A 13789-nucleotide genomic window follows, 5' to 3' on the forward strand; every position below is an offset into this window, starting at 1 on the left:
GCAGGCTGCTGAAACAGTGTCCCTTCCGACTGGCCAATCAATAGCACATTACAAGAACAGGCAAAGAAAGGTCACAGGTTCAAACAGGAGTTGTTAGGTCATTTATTTATTTCTTTAGGTTGTTGGTTTAGCTCCTCCAGACATGCCTATTAGAGAAAGAAGGTTGGGGTTGGTTTTCGTAGTTCATATTTGTGATAAAATTCTGTGTTTAAGCCACACTGGTCTCTGCCTATTTATAATTATTGTTTTTTAAAAAAATTGCATTGTCCATACGGCAGAGATAAAATTTTGCAAAGTCATTAATTAGAGTGATATTTACATTGTACTTAGTAGAAATTGTTTGTTTATAATTAGGTTTTCTATTTTTTAGGATCATCAGTAGGAAATAATATCTTCACTTCTACAGGGCAACTTGATGTCACAGACAGAGCACTGGAATTTGAGTTTCTATACGAGCTCACTTATGCACTGGCTCTGGGACCTCTGGCTTTGTGGTCATATCTGAATTTGGGCTTTTTCCTCTCTTAGCTGCATGAGCTTAGAAAATTGCCTATCTTCCCTGAGCTTCCACTCCCTCTTCCATAAAATGAGGATGACAATATGTACTTCAAGGTTTTTATCATGACTAATAGCATCATAAATGTCATCATGTATGTATCGTAATGTCATCATATGATGCCAATATGTATTAGTTTGCTAGGGCTGCTATAATAAGATACCCCAGAGGACGTGGCTTAAACAACAGAAATGTATTTTCTGACAGTTGTGAAGGCTGCAAGTCCAAGATCCAGGTGCCAACAGGATTAGATTCCTCTAAGACCATTCTGCTTGCAGATGGCCATCCTCTTGCTGCTGTCCATTGTGTACTATGTCCCTGGTGTCTCTTCCTCTTATAAGGACACTGGTCACATTGGATTGGGGCCCCACTCTAATGGCCTCCCTTTAAATTCTTTCAAGGCCTTGTCTCTAAATATGGTTAAATTCGGTGGGGGCGGGGAGGGGGTGACTACAACATATGAATTTAGGGAGGACACAATTCAGTTCATAACATAATGTTTATAGGGTATATAATGAATGAGATTCCTTTCCTTTTCCCTTAATTTTGCAAATTGGCCTTACTCAGCAGGTTTCAAAGTATGGCCACAGATCCTTGAAGATCAACAAGATCCTTTCGGGGGATTTGTGAGATCAGAACTATTTTCACACTAATACCAATATGTTATTTGCCTTTTTTTCAAGGTTGACTTTTGCACTGATAGTGCTAAAGCAATGGCAAGTAAAACCACTGCTCCCTTAATACGCATCAAGGCAGTGGCATCAAACTGCTTATAGTCGTTGTATTCTTCAATATCATACATTCGCAGTAAAAAAAGGAAAAAATAAGCACGAATTTAACTTAAGAATGTCTTTGATGAAGCAGAGTTATTAATTTTATTAAATTTCAACCCTTGAATACACGTATTTTAAACATTTTGTGCGATGAAATGGAGTGCACACATGAATTACTGCTTCATACCAAAGTACGAGCATTGTCTCAAGGACAAGCACCTACATTGTTGAGCTACAGCTGACCTAGCCACCTTTGCCACAAAGCACCAACCAGTTTGCTGTTAAGACTTACAGACTTACAAACTTTGATTTGAGGAAGCTTAACTTGCAGCTAAACTATGATTATTGAGACTTTGGTACGTAATGACATTTTCTTGAAAATGAACTAAGTGGACCTCTCAATTGAAGGGAAAAAAAGAACCCTTGTTTTTTCGTATTTGTCATCAATAAAAAAATGGGAGCTTTCAGTTAAAAATTTGAATTTTGGAATCTTGTATCTGCCACCATGATATTAACAGACTTCCAATGTTTAAGTGCTTTCCTTATGTGGCTGGTGGTAATATTAAAAAATAAAATTTGCCAAAATTTGGAAGATCTGCATAGCCCAGTAAAACAATGTTTTCCAAATGACCAATGCATGCTTACACAAAACCAGGCATGGGTAAAGAAATTCATTCAAAGTACAAGGTAGACCAATAGATTTTGAAGTAAAAGTTCATTGATTTAGTTTCATAGTCTTTATCTTAAGCCTTGTTGTAGTAACAAAGAAAATATCTACAGTGTTCTAAGATGATAAAAACATACTTCTTTTCTAACTACCTATCTGTGTGAGGCCAAATAGAATGGTTCCTGAGTTTCCTCCCCCACCTCTAAAAAATATTGATAACTTCTAGCCTAGATCAATGTCTCCCAAGGCACAGTATACACACTGCCAGTCATGCATGAGATGGTTCTAGTAAAAGCACATGTAAACTTTTAAAGATTTTTATAATTGCAAATTTAATTGATTTTGGCAAATTATACTGGTTTTTTTCCATTTTATCGTTTTACAAAGCTTTCTTTTTTCATACATTTACTTATATTAAAAAAATGAATTTAATGGAAACATGCAGCTATGGTTAAAAAAAAAAATGGGGGCAGTTGCACGAGAATGACTGGCGTACAGAAAGCCCTGGGCCCAGGATAGATTTTCAAAAGCATGGATTGCACTGGGTTATTTTTTCTAACTCTGGCCTTCTCACGCAACATTTTTACATATTGACGATTATCATGAATGTCAAAAAACATTCTAAATGGTACATTTTCAAGGCATGATAAATGTAAGTACTGGTAGCCAGCCTATGGAGATAACAAACAGCATGGCTCATGCACCTAGAAGGTCACGATAAATGAACACAATGTAGAGGAGGGGTCAGCCCACAAAAAGGAAGAAAGTTTCATTATTGGGAAATCAAAACTTAAGCAGGGAAGAAGACTAGGATATAACCTTGTAAGGGGAATAATGAAACTTGGGCAATTTCAGGGAAGACTGTAACCCCACAGTACTCAACCAGTGAAGAACTAGGGGAGGGACTTGCATGCTAGGAGATAAAGTACCTGCTGTAATTGCCCCATACGTGCCTGCCTACCAGACACCTGATCTTGCAAGACCGCCATTAAAAGTCTTGCTTCCACTGTTGTTCCTGTCTCTGAGTCCATCCTTTGGATTTGGACAGGTGAATGTGTATTTCTCACAGTGAAGAAATAGAATTTACTTAGAGAACAAATTATTTGCTTTCTTATTCAGACCACAAAGTTCTATTTAAGGCCTGAATAATTCGTTTGGTTTAGCTATCTGCAGTGACAATTTGAAGTCTCCAATTCATTCTGGATTTTGTAGACATAGTTCTCATTATACAGCTGGTAATATTACTTGGTGAAATAGAAAATATTACTTATCGGTTCTTTTACTTTAACCTCATCTTCTGCCTACAAGCTATGTCAAGCTCTAAGCTTCCTTTAAATTAAAAAACCCCCCAAATTCACCCTGCATAAGCATTGGCTGATACCTCCATTCACTTTCTAACTCCATCGAAAGTGGTTCAGGAAGGAGCCAGTCTTGAGAAACAGGGTAGTTCAGGGAAAAGAGTGCTGAAGGCAGCATCTGGAGATCTGGGTGCTTCCCATGACACTGACCTAATTTTGTATTGAAGCCCTGGGCAAAACTCAGTCTCTCCGGACCTGGCTTTCCTTATCTGCAAAACAAGGAGTTGAACTAAATAATCTTTCAGTTCAAACAGCCTAGAAGAGGACTAGAAAGGACTTGTCAGGGAGCCATTTCTCTAGGCTACTCCAGATGAAGTGGAGCATCCAGCTCCTCAAGAGGCACCACTCAGGCCACTGAACGCACAGCTCTGCCTTTACCGACATGAACTCCATTTCCATTTGAAGGGTATTATTTTCTCTTAATCTGTTACTCTGCAGTGTCACTGAAACTTAATATAATTAAAATAAGGGGGTGGACATATTGAATGGGTGGCAAGGCGTGGCTGCTTGAGCCCCAGGAACTGCGAATTCTAATCTTGGCTCTGCTGCTGTCTCAGGACACATCATGTACCCTTTCTAAAACCTAGACAGCTTCTGGACAACATCATTAGCCTATCTCACAGGACTGTTGTGAGAAATAATTTGCAAAAATAGCAGTGTAAAAGAGTTTGCAAAATGAAGTGCTGAACTGAAACTTGGGCAACATGCTGAGTATTCTTATTCTGTCCAGCTAACCAATAAATATAAATTTGTTATTAGTTGAAAAGTCCTTAAGAATATAACTACTTAATCAATACGACACCAGCAGCCTGACAATTAGTATGAAGCCACAAGCCTGAGACCAGCAAGAAATTAAATTGGTGCTTAACAGAAATTGGACTCTGAGCAAGACAATTTCTGGAAATTAAAATCCAACCCACAAAACTTGAACCACATTATATACTTTTAGGGCTAGGTGCACATAACGGCTAGGTCCACATTGTGGCTACACATATTACTCATACCATGAGCAAATGTGAGAAGACAAACAAAAATGTTTTGGGGAACCCAGAAATTTTTAATTTTTAAAATCTATCTGCAAAATTGACATGTAAAATGTGGTTTTATCATGAATTTTAAAAGATACTTTACAAATTTTTTAAGTTGCTATTATTGCTTTAAGTAAATTTGCCTTTTAAAAATGTTTAATTTAAACCTGGCAATTTAAGAATTAAGAACTGGAGAGAAAGAGAGAAAGAAAGAAGTTCATTTTGATGCTTATTTCTCTTTCCTCTAGTCCTATACAGGCAATTGAACAAGAGACTTGCAAAACTGAGGTTGACAAAGGTACACAAACACACACACACACACACACACACACACACACACAGAGAGAGAGAGAGAGAGAGAGAGAGAGAGAGAGAGAGAGAGAGAAGTCAGGAAAACAGATGGAATCATTGAGTTTGAGTTATGCTAGGCCTCTCCTGAGCATTGTGGTTGGTAATTTCTCTGGTGGCTGGTGGGTCTGTTTTTCTGTTTACCTTTTCTTGGTCATAAAAGCTAGCAATCTCTTTAGGGCAACCTCCTTAAAGGAAGTGCTTCAATTCTGGCATAATGAAAGGTCTGAATAAATAAATGCTAAGAGTTTTTGTCACCTCTGCGTTCCTAGGGACTGCCCCTCTGCCAGCCTAACACATCTTGCAAACCTACCAGCAGTCTGTCCTCCCAGGGCCAGCAGAAGGTTTCCTTGATTGCCCTGTGTTCTTTTGCAGGATGCAAAGTTTAGTCATGGTCAGATTCCCTTGCCTCATTTCCATGGAGTTGAACTAAATGACAATCTGGCACTCCGTCTTGTCTCTCAGTCAGCAGGAAATGGCAGCTCCACTGAGACTGATCTGAAGGGAAAATAAACTTTTTTTGCTGGAAGCAGCCAACCCAGACATTTCTTATTCCACAGGTAGTCGATAAAGTATTAATGACTGCAGAGATTTAAAAGGCCCCAGGCTATTCTAGGCCTTCCTGTCTTGGTTTGCCCTTTAGATCAGTTTGTATCTATAGGCAAATGTAACTCAAGAAACAAACTCCAAAATAAGTTATCCCAAATGACACAGAGAGAGTAGACTTCCTGTTTTCCATTATTTCCCTGTAGGGAGCTGAAAAACAGCAATTCTTTGCAACTTGCAAGGCCATGAGGAAAGAAAAGAAAACTCAAGGGGAAGAGGAGAATAAAAAAGAGAGAAAGGAGAATTAAACTTCTCTGATTATCAACTGGAAATAACTCAGACAAAGATACATATGCCAGGTATACTCACAAAGCTCTTTGTGGAACTCTTCATTTCTTTATGGCTATTAAGCAGGATCATTTTAACAGCTGCTTCTGTGACATTACTTGTTGGCAACTAAAAGTATGCCAGAAGCTATAATGCAGGCCAGAGACGAAAATTCCATTTTTTCCAAGTGTTTTCCCTTCTCTTTAAAAACCTAGTAACCAGCAAATGACAAATTAATTCCTCAAGCAGTGAAATTAAGTAAGTTAGGATTAACGGCCGCTTCACTAAAATGAATCAAATGAACTGAATATGTGATTGAAACTTGTCAGAATTAGAGAAAATAACCTGCTTATATGCAATTTTTGAAATGAGCACCTCAGGCACATTTAGTGAATTTTGCTGGATGAGTGCAAAAAATGAGTAGTTCTCCATGGAATTTCTGTTAGATGGTCTCTAAAACAGCACCATGATCAAACTGTCCCTCTCCCATTAGGAAAAAAAAAAAAAAGAGTCAAAGCCAAAGGAAGAATTCCTAAAAGTTAGGAAATTGTTTATTTTTGCTGTTGTTTTCATACTAAATAGGAACATGAAAGAAATATTTCACTCCGCAGCTGCATCTAATTTAAAATGAAGCTCCCCAAAGAGGAGCGAAGAGGATGTGATGAGGAGCAGTTAAACATGGTTGCTAAAATTTTGTGAGGCATCTGGTACTGCTCCACCACCTAGAATTCTAAGAATCAAATTAGTAGATTCAATTCTGCCAAAGTTATCAAATTATTTGTCCAAAGGGTTGTGCAAAGCAGACCCCTCCTTGCCAACATCTGCTCTACCCATCCCGTGAGAACCAAAGATGACCATCTATTTGATTTGTGGAGATGGTACATTTTACTAGTTGCTAGTTTGGCTAAATATTGCACCTTTCATCATCAAAGTCCTCAGTTATTGAATGAATCTGCAGAGAACTCTAATAAACTAGTGCATCTTTAGGTCCATATAGAGATAATTCAAACATTTGATTTGAATTGTAAAATATTTACATATTTTATAAATATGTTAAAAATGTTTAAGCACATGTGTCACCATTTTAAATGAACATCCAAGAATCCCACCAGCAAATAAATGAATGTAGTACTTTTCTGGGGGTGGGGGGGAGTGAGGGAGAACATAAAAGGAAGAGTAAACTACTTGTTATACTCAGAGCCTTTTACTTTGTATGAGGAATATACTTGAAAATATGGTAATCCTATCATGTCTGACTGTCCATCCTTGACGTATATTGGAATCAGATGACAGACGGTGGGCAAAATCTATTAGGCTAAAATGCGGAAATGAAAAGTTGCCAGGGATTTTATTTGCCAACGTCTCACAAGAGGTGGGGAATGAATGACTATTTATCAGTCTGGGATATGTGCAATTTGGCTTTTTCACATAGGAATTTCTCATCCCTCCAACCAAAATGAAAGCTGAAGTTTGAGGGTGCATTAACTATACTAGATTTGAAGACAACTGACTGGAACCTGACCAGCAAGGATGTGGCTGTGTAGCTCAAATTTATGACGGTGCATCTGCTGTGAGTGGTGTCTTGAATGGAGGCCAGGCCCTCTTCCGTCAGCCGCATCCATATGCTACGCATGTGTTCACTGTACGCACACTTTTTAAATTTAGCTCTTGTGGGTACATGTTCTACACTTTCCCCCTGTACATGATTTTTTTTAAAATATGCTTTAGAAAATATACACAATCTTTTCAAAGTCTTTGCTGACTCACTGGGGCTTCTTTTGAATGTTTTCCTTTTGAAAGCCTTCAAGTTAAGTAGTCAAAAGTGTGTGACAAAAGCCACCCTTAGTCTACTAAGATTAAAATCTACTGCTCATTCTAAAATAGCTGTTTTGTGATAGTCTGTCAAAAAACTTCTTTTTTTCTATCCAGAAGCAGACTACAGCTCTTTTTGATAGACTAAAACATGGTAAGAAAATATAGGAAAATGATCATCCTGACCAGTTTGGGGCCAGTTTATGTGTCAGTCTTCCAAACACCTTGCATTTTAAAGTTTGCTGAAAGGACAACACAGGTTTCAGTACTACGATTGTCAGTATGACTGCCTCCGAACTGTTTCCCTTAAGGACATGGAGAGTCAGACATTTCTGATGTAAAAATTCAAACAACTATGTTGTCCATTAGATTAATTTCCATTGCTCCTGTTTCTAATGGCTGAGTTGTGAATCAAAGTTATTACCTGGGTCAGGTATTCCTGGAACAAGCTTGTCAAACTGGTTGGCTGCAGCTTTCCTGGAGGCTTGTGTTTTCATCTGACTTTTCGTGATTATAGTTTATCATCTTCTTTGTACCTTAGAAAACAAAAAGGCATTATTATCGTGGGTGTTTACAAATATGCTCCTATTTAGCTTTTTTTTTTTTTTTTTTTTTTGAGATAGAGTCTCGCTGGAGTGTAGTGATGCTATCTTGGCTCACTGCTACCTCTGCCTCCCTGGTTCAAGCAATTCTCCTGCCACCGCCTCCTGAGTAGCTGGGATTACAGGTGTGCCACCACCATGCCTGGCTAATTTTTGTATTTGATTTTTTCTTTTTTTTAGTAGAGATGGGTTTCCACTGTGTTGGCCAGGCTGGTCTTGAATTCCTGACCTCAAGTGATCTGCCCACCTCGGCCTCCCAAAGTGCTGGGATTACAGGCGTGAGCAACTGTGACTAGCCCCTCTTTAGTATTTAAATGCATACTTTGAAATTGTTCAATTTGTATTTCCCTTGATCATGAAATCATAGTTCTAGTCTTCCTTTTCTATAGACAGATAAGATAGACAACTATGCTTTCATTTTATTGTCATATTCCTGGAGGGCCAGGACGATGCTTTCTTTCATTTTTATTTTTTTCTTTCCTCTCTTTTTATCTTACTCTCTTAATAACATCTATAGTCTTATGCATACAGAAAGCATTTTTTTTTTTTTGAGATGGAGTCTCGCTCCATTGCCCAGGCTGGAGTGCAGTGGTGCAATCTCAGCTCATTGCAACCTCTGCCTCCCGGGTTCAAGCAATTCTCCTGTGTCAGTCTCCAAAGTAGCTGGGCTACAGGCACCTGCCACTACACCTGGCTAATTTTTGTATTCTTTTAGTAGTGGCAGGATTTCACCTTGTTGGCCAGGCTGGTCTCGAACTCCTGACCTCAGGTGATCCACCCAGCTTGGCCTCCCAAAGTCCTGGGATTACAGGCATGAGCCATTGCCCCCAGTTAGAAAGCATTCTTAATTGGCTGTGTTTACCTCTTCTTTTCTTACAAAGCCTAAGATTTTGGAAAAAATAGCTTCCAAAGTCATTTTCTTCCAAAGTCATTTTCATCTAATCTCTTAAATCATTAGAAAAATGCACCAAATAATGTGAAATACAGTATTTACATTTTTAATATGGATTTGGATTCTTATCTGCTCTGAAGCACCCTTTAAAAGACAAACTACATCAAACTTTTCAAAGGAATTAGCGGTATTGGAAATGTTCACACTTTTGGAATGGTTGACAAAAAAATAATTGGATGACAGTCACATAATGGATTAATTTAGTAAATGTGAAATAAACCAGTTTGGGATATCATATGAAACAAAACATCTAAATATTTCACATTCAGCCAATTAGCTTACCATCAAATAGCCAGCCATGAATTAAAGGAGAAAACAAATTATCCCTGAGAAATGGCTTTATACAGTGTGTTTCCACCTATCTTCCTTGAGGAAGAGTAACCCTCTAATTCAATCTAGCTGATAGCTTTAGGGTCACTGCAGTTGATCAAATGATAAAGAAAAAAACCATTATGGGATTTTACCCAAGGCTGGGAATCATTTAGAACTAACACTCTGAGACTAAAGTTTAACGTTTAACACAACACTCGCTTCATGAATCTTTCTTAAGGCTCCTATATAAAATCAGCCATTTTCAAAGAAACTTGCAGAGTTACACGGAACATCATATGCCTGAAAAATTGTGAGCTCCTGCAGGGTCTAGCGACTCCATTCACACTCTTTCTACTTCATACACAAATTCATCATGCTCACATAAAAAGCTCTGGCCACCTCCTCTGGTCTTGAAAGCAGTAGTCCTGCTGTGTATTCTCTTTTGGTAGAGGGCTGGACACTGAGTTACACTTCACTTGAAAATCTTACTCAGCTAGAAGGGAGTCATTCGACTTCTTCAAACACCCACTAATATTTGGTCTTATCTCACATCTGGTTCAAAGTTAACCTTCTTTCTCCTGCTAAAGGAAGAATATTATCACTTCAAGCAAGCCTTGTCCCTGTAATGGCTCCATCTCCAAACCTCATCCAGTCACTGAATCCCGATTCCTCTCACTCCTAAATTTCTCTCATCCACCCTCTTGTGTCCTCCAGGCCTTCTGCTGTGGTCTGATTTCAGACCCTCCTTACCCCAGATTACCACAATACCCCCCCTCCAGCCTACTTCTCTACTTCATCCTCTGCACTGCTGCCAAAAGGATATTTTTAACTTTCAATTGTGAAACAATTTTAGACTTACAGAGAAGTTGCAGAATCAGTACAGAGTTCCCATAAACCATTCATCCAGCTTTTCCTAATGTTAATAGGGAATGTTTATAGTCCCTTACATGACTATACTATAATCACTAAAGGATTTTTTAAATGAATATTATTTTTCATTGAAAATTCATAATTTCCTACATTTGTGAGGCACAATGTGATGTTTTCATGTATGTACACAAACTAGAATAATTAAATACAGCTAATTAACATATCTATCACCTCATGTATCATTTTTTTTGTGGTGAGTCATTTTTTTAATCTACTCTTAGTTACTTTGGAAATACATGGCTGGGTGCAGTGGCTCATGCCTGTAATCCCAAGACTTTGGGAGGCCAAGGCAGGTGGATCACCTGAGGTCAGGAGTTTGAGACCCATCTGGCCAATATGGCGAGTCCCTGTCTCTCCTAAAAATACAAAAATTAGCCAGATGTGGTGGCAGGTGCCTGTAGTCTCAGCTACTCAGGAGGCTGAAACAGGAGAATCGCTTGAACCTGGGAGGTGGAGTTTGCAGTGAGCCAAGATCACTCCACTGCATTCCAGCCTGGATGACAGAGCAAGACTCCATCTTAAATAAAAAGAAATATACAATACATTATATTCACTATAGTCACCCTGCTGTGCAATTGATCTCAAAACTTATTCCTACTAACTGAAACTTTGTACCCTTACACTAACAACTTCCCATTTTCTCCCCCACCCTCCCAGCCTTTGGTAACCATCATTCTATGCTATGTCTAGGAGTCAGACTTTTTAAGTTTCCACATATAAGTAAGATAATTTGTCTTTCTGTGCCTGGCTTATTTCACTTAGCATAATATCCTCCAGGTTTATCCATATTTCACAAATAAGATAATTTCCTTTTCTAAAAGGCTGAATAATATCTCATTGTATATACATACCACGTTTTCTTCATCTGTGGATCCATTGATGGGTACTTAGGTTGATTCCATATCTTGGCTATTGTAAATAATGCTGCAGTGAACATGGGAGTACAGATATCCCTTCAACATACTGATTTCATTTCTTTTGGATATATACTCAAACATGAGATTGCTGGATCATATGGTAGTTCTAATTTGGTTTTTGTAAAGAACGTCCATACTTTTTTCTATAATAGTTGTACTAATTTACATACCTGACAACAATGTACAACTATTCCCTTTTTTCTGCAGCCCTACCAATGCATGTTTTCTTTTTTTTTTTTTTTTTTTTTTTTGAGACGAAGTTTGGCTCTTGTTTGCCCAGGCTGGAGTCCAATGGCACCGTCTTGGCTCACTGCAACCTCCACCTCCTGGGTTCAAGCAATTCTCCTGCCTCAGTCTCCTGAGCAGCTGGGATTACAGGTGTACACCACCATGCCTGGTTATTTTTTGTATTTTTAGTAGATACAGGGTTTCACCATGTTGACCAGGTTGGTCTCAAACTCTTGACCTCAGGTGATCCACTTGCCTTGGCCTCCGAAAGTGCTGGGATTACAGGCATGAGCCACTGCACCTGGCTTCTTTCATATTTTCGATAACACCCATTCTAACAGGTGTGAGGCGATATCTCATTGCGATTTTAAAATGCATTTCCCTGGGTTGATTAATGATAATGTGCATTTTTTGTGTGTGTACCTATTTGTATGTCTTCTTTTGAGAAATACCTGTTCAGATCCTTTGCCTACTTTTTCCCCATTTTGAAAAAAAAAAATTAACTTTTAAGTCCAGATGTACATGTGCAGGTTTGTTATATAGGTAAACTTGTGTCACAGGGGGTTGTTGTACAGATTATTTCATCACCCAGGTATTAAGCTTAGCTCCAATTAGTTATTTTTCCTGATCCTCATCCTCTTCCAAGCCTCCACCCTCTGATAGGCCCCAGTGTGCATTGTTCCCCTCTACGTGTCCATGTGTTCTCATAATTTAGCTCCCACTTACAGGTAAGAACATGCGGTATTTGGTTTTCTGTTCCTGAATTAATTTGCTAAGGATAATGGTCTCCAGCTTTATCCATGTTCCTGCAAAGGAGATGATCTCATTCTTTTTTATGGCTACCCAGTATTCCATGTATATATGTACCACATTTTTTAAATCTGATCTATCATTGATGGTCATTTAGGTTGATTCAATTCTTTGCTATTGTGAATAATGCTGCAGTGAACACACACATGAATGTGTCTTTATGATAGAATGATTTATATTCTTTTGGGTATATACTCAGCAATGGGATTCTTAGGTTAAATGGTATTTCTATCTTTAGGTCTTTGAGGAATCATCACACTGTCTTCCACAATGGTTGAACTAATTTACACTCCCACCAACAGTATATAAACATTCCTTTTTCTCCACAACCTTTTGAGCATCTGTTATTTTTTTGACTTTTTAACCATAGCCAATCTGACTGGTGTGAGATGGTATCTCATTGTGGTTTTGATTTGCACTTCTCTAATGATCAGTGACGTTGAACTTTTTTTAAAATATGATTATTGGCCCCATATGTATGTCTTCTTTTGAGAAGTGTCTGTTCATGTCCGTTGCCCACTTTTTTATGGGTTTTTTTTTCATGTAAATTTGCTTAAGTACCTTATAGGTGCTGGATATTAGACCTTTGTCAGATGAATAGTTTGCAGAAATTTTCTCCCATTCTATAAATTGTCTATTTACTCTGCTGATAGTTTCTTTTCCTGTGAAGAAGTTCTTGTTTAATTGGATTCATTTGTCAACTTTTGCTTTTGTTATAATTGCTTTTGAAGTTTTCATCATGAAATCTATTCCATGCCTATGTCCTAAATGGTATTGCCTAGGTTATCTTCCTGGGTTTTTGTAGCTTTAGGTTTTATATTTAAGTATTTAATTGATCTTGAGTTAATTTTTGTATATAGTATAAGGAAAAGGTCCAGTTTCAATCTTCTGCATATGGCTAGCCAGCACCATTTATTGAATAGGGAATCCTTTCCTCATTGCTTGTTTTTGTCATGTTTGTCAAAGATCAGATAGTTGTAGGTGTGCAGCCTCATTTCTGGGTTCTCTATTCTGTTCCACTGGACAATGTGTTTGTTTTTGTACCAAAACCATGCTGTAATCCTGTAGTATAGTGTGAAGTTGAGTAGCATGATGCCTCCAGCTTTGTGCTTTTTGCTTAGGATTGCACTGGCTATTAAGGCATTTTTTCGACTCTATATGAATTTTAAAAGAGTTTTTTTTTCGAGTTCTGTGATAGTTTAATAGGAATAGCATTGAATCTGTAAATTGCTTTGGGTACAATGGTTATTTTAATGATATTGATTCTTCCTATCCATGAGCATGGAAGGTTTTTACTTTTGTTTGTGTCATCTCTGATTTCTTTGAGAAGTGTTTTGTAGTTCTCCTTGTAGCAATCTTTCCCCTCACTGGTTAGCTGTATTACTAGGTATTTTATTCTTTTAGTGGCAACTGTGAATAGGAGTATGTTCCTGATTTGGATCACGGCTTGATTGTTTTTCATGTATAGGAATCTTTGCCCACTTTTTCATCAAGTTATTTGTTTTCTTTCTATTGAGTTTCTTATCTATTTTGGATATTAACTCTTCATCAGATGTATGGTTTGCAAATACTTTCTCCCACTCTGTGGGTTGTCTCTTCATTTTGCTAGTTTTCCCCTACTGT

At 38.0% G+C, this 13789-nt stretch overlaps 1 long non-coding RNA gene across 1 annotated transcript; it reads right to left on the minus strand.

Annotated features, from left to right (window-relative positions):
- Window positions 1-5054: 5054 nt before the first annotated feature.
- Window positions 5055-7946, minus strand: LOC141584144 (uncharacterized). The gene is made up of 3 exons (XR_012517087.1): window positions 7840-7946; window positions 5646-5814; window positions 5055-5228 (listed from the first exon to the last, which is right to left on the minus strand). It is a non-coding gene; the product is annotated as an uncharacterized LOC141584144 (long non-coding RNA).
- Between the last annotated feature and the right edge of the window lie 5843 nt (window positions 7947-13789).

This window comes from Saimiri boliviensis, chromosome 4 (genome assembly GCF_048565385.1).
Source record: "Saimiri boliviensis isolate mSaiBol1 chromosome 4, mSaiBol1.pri, whole genome shotgun sequence".
NCBI classification, from domain to species: Eukaryota; Metazoa; Chordata; class Mammalia; order Primates; family Cebidae; genus Saimiri; species Saimiri boliviensis.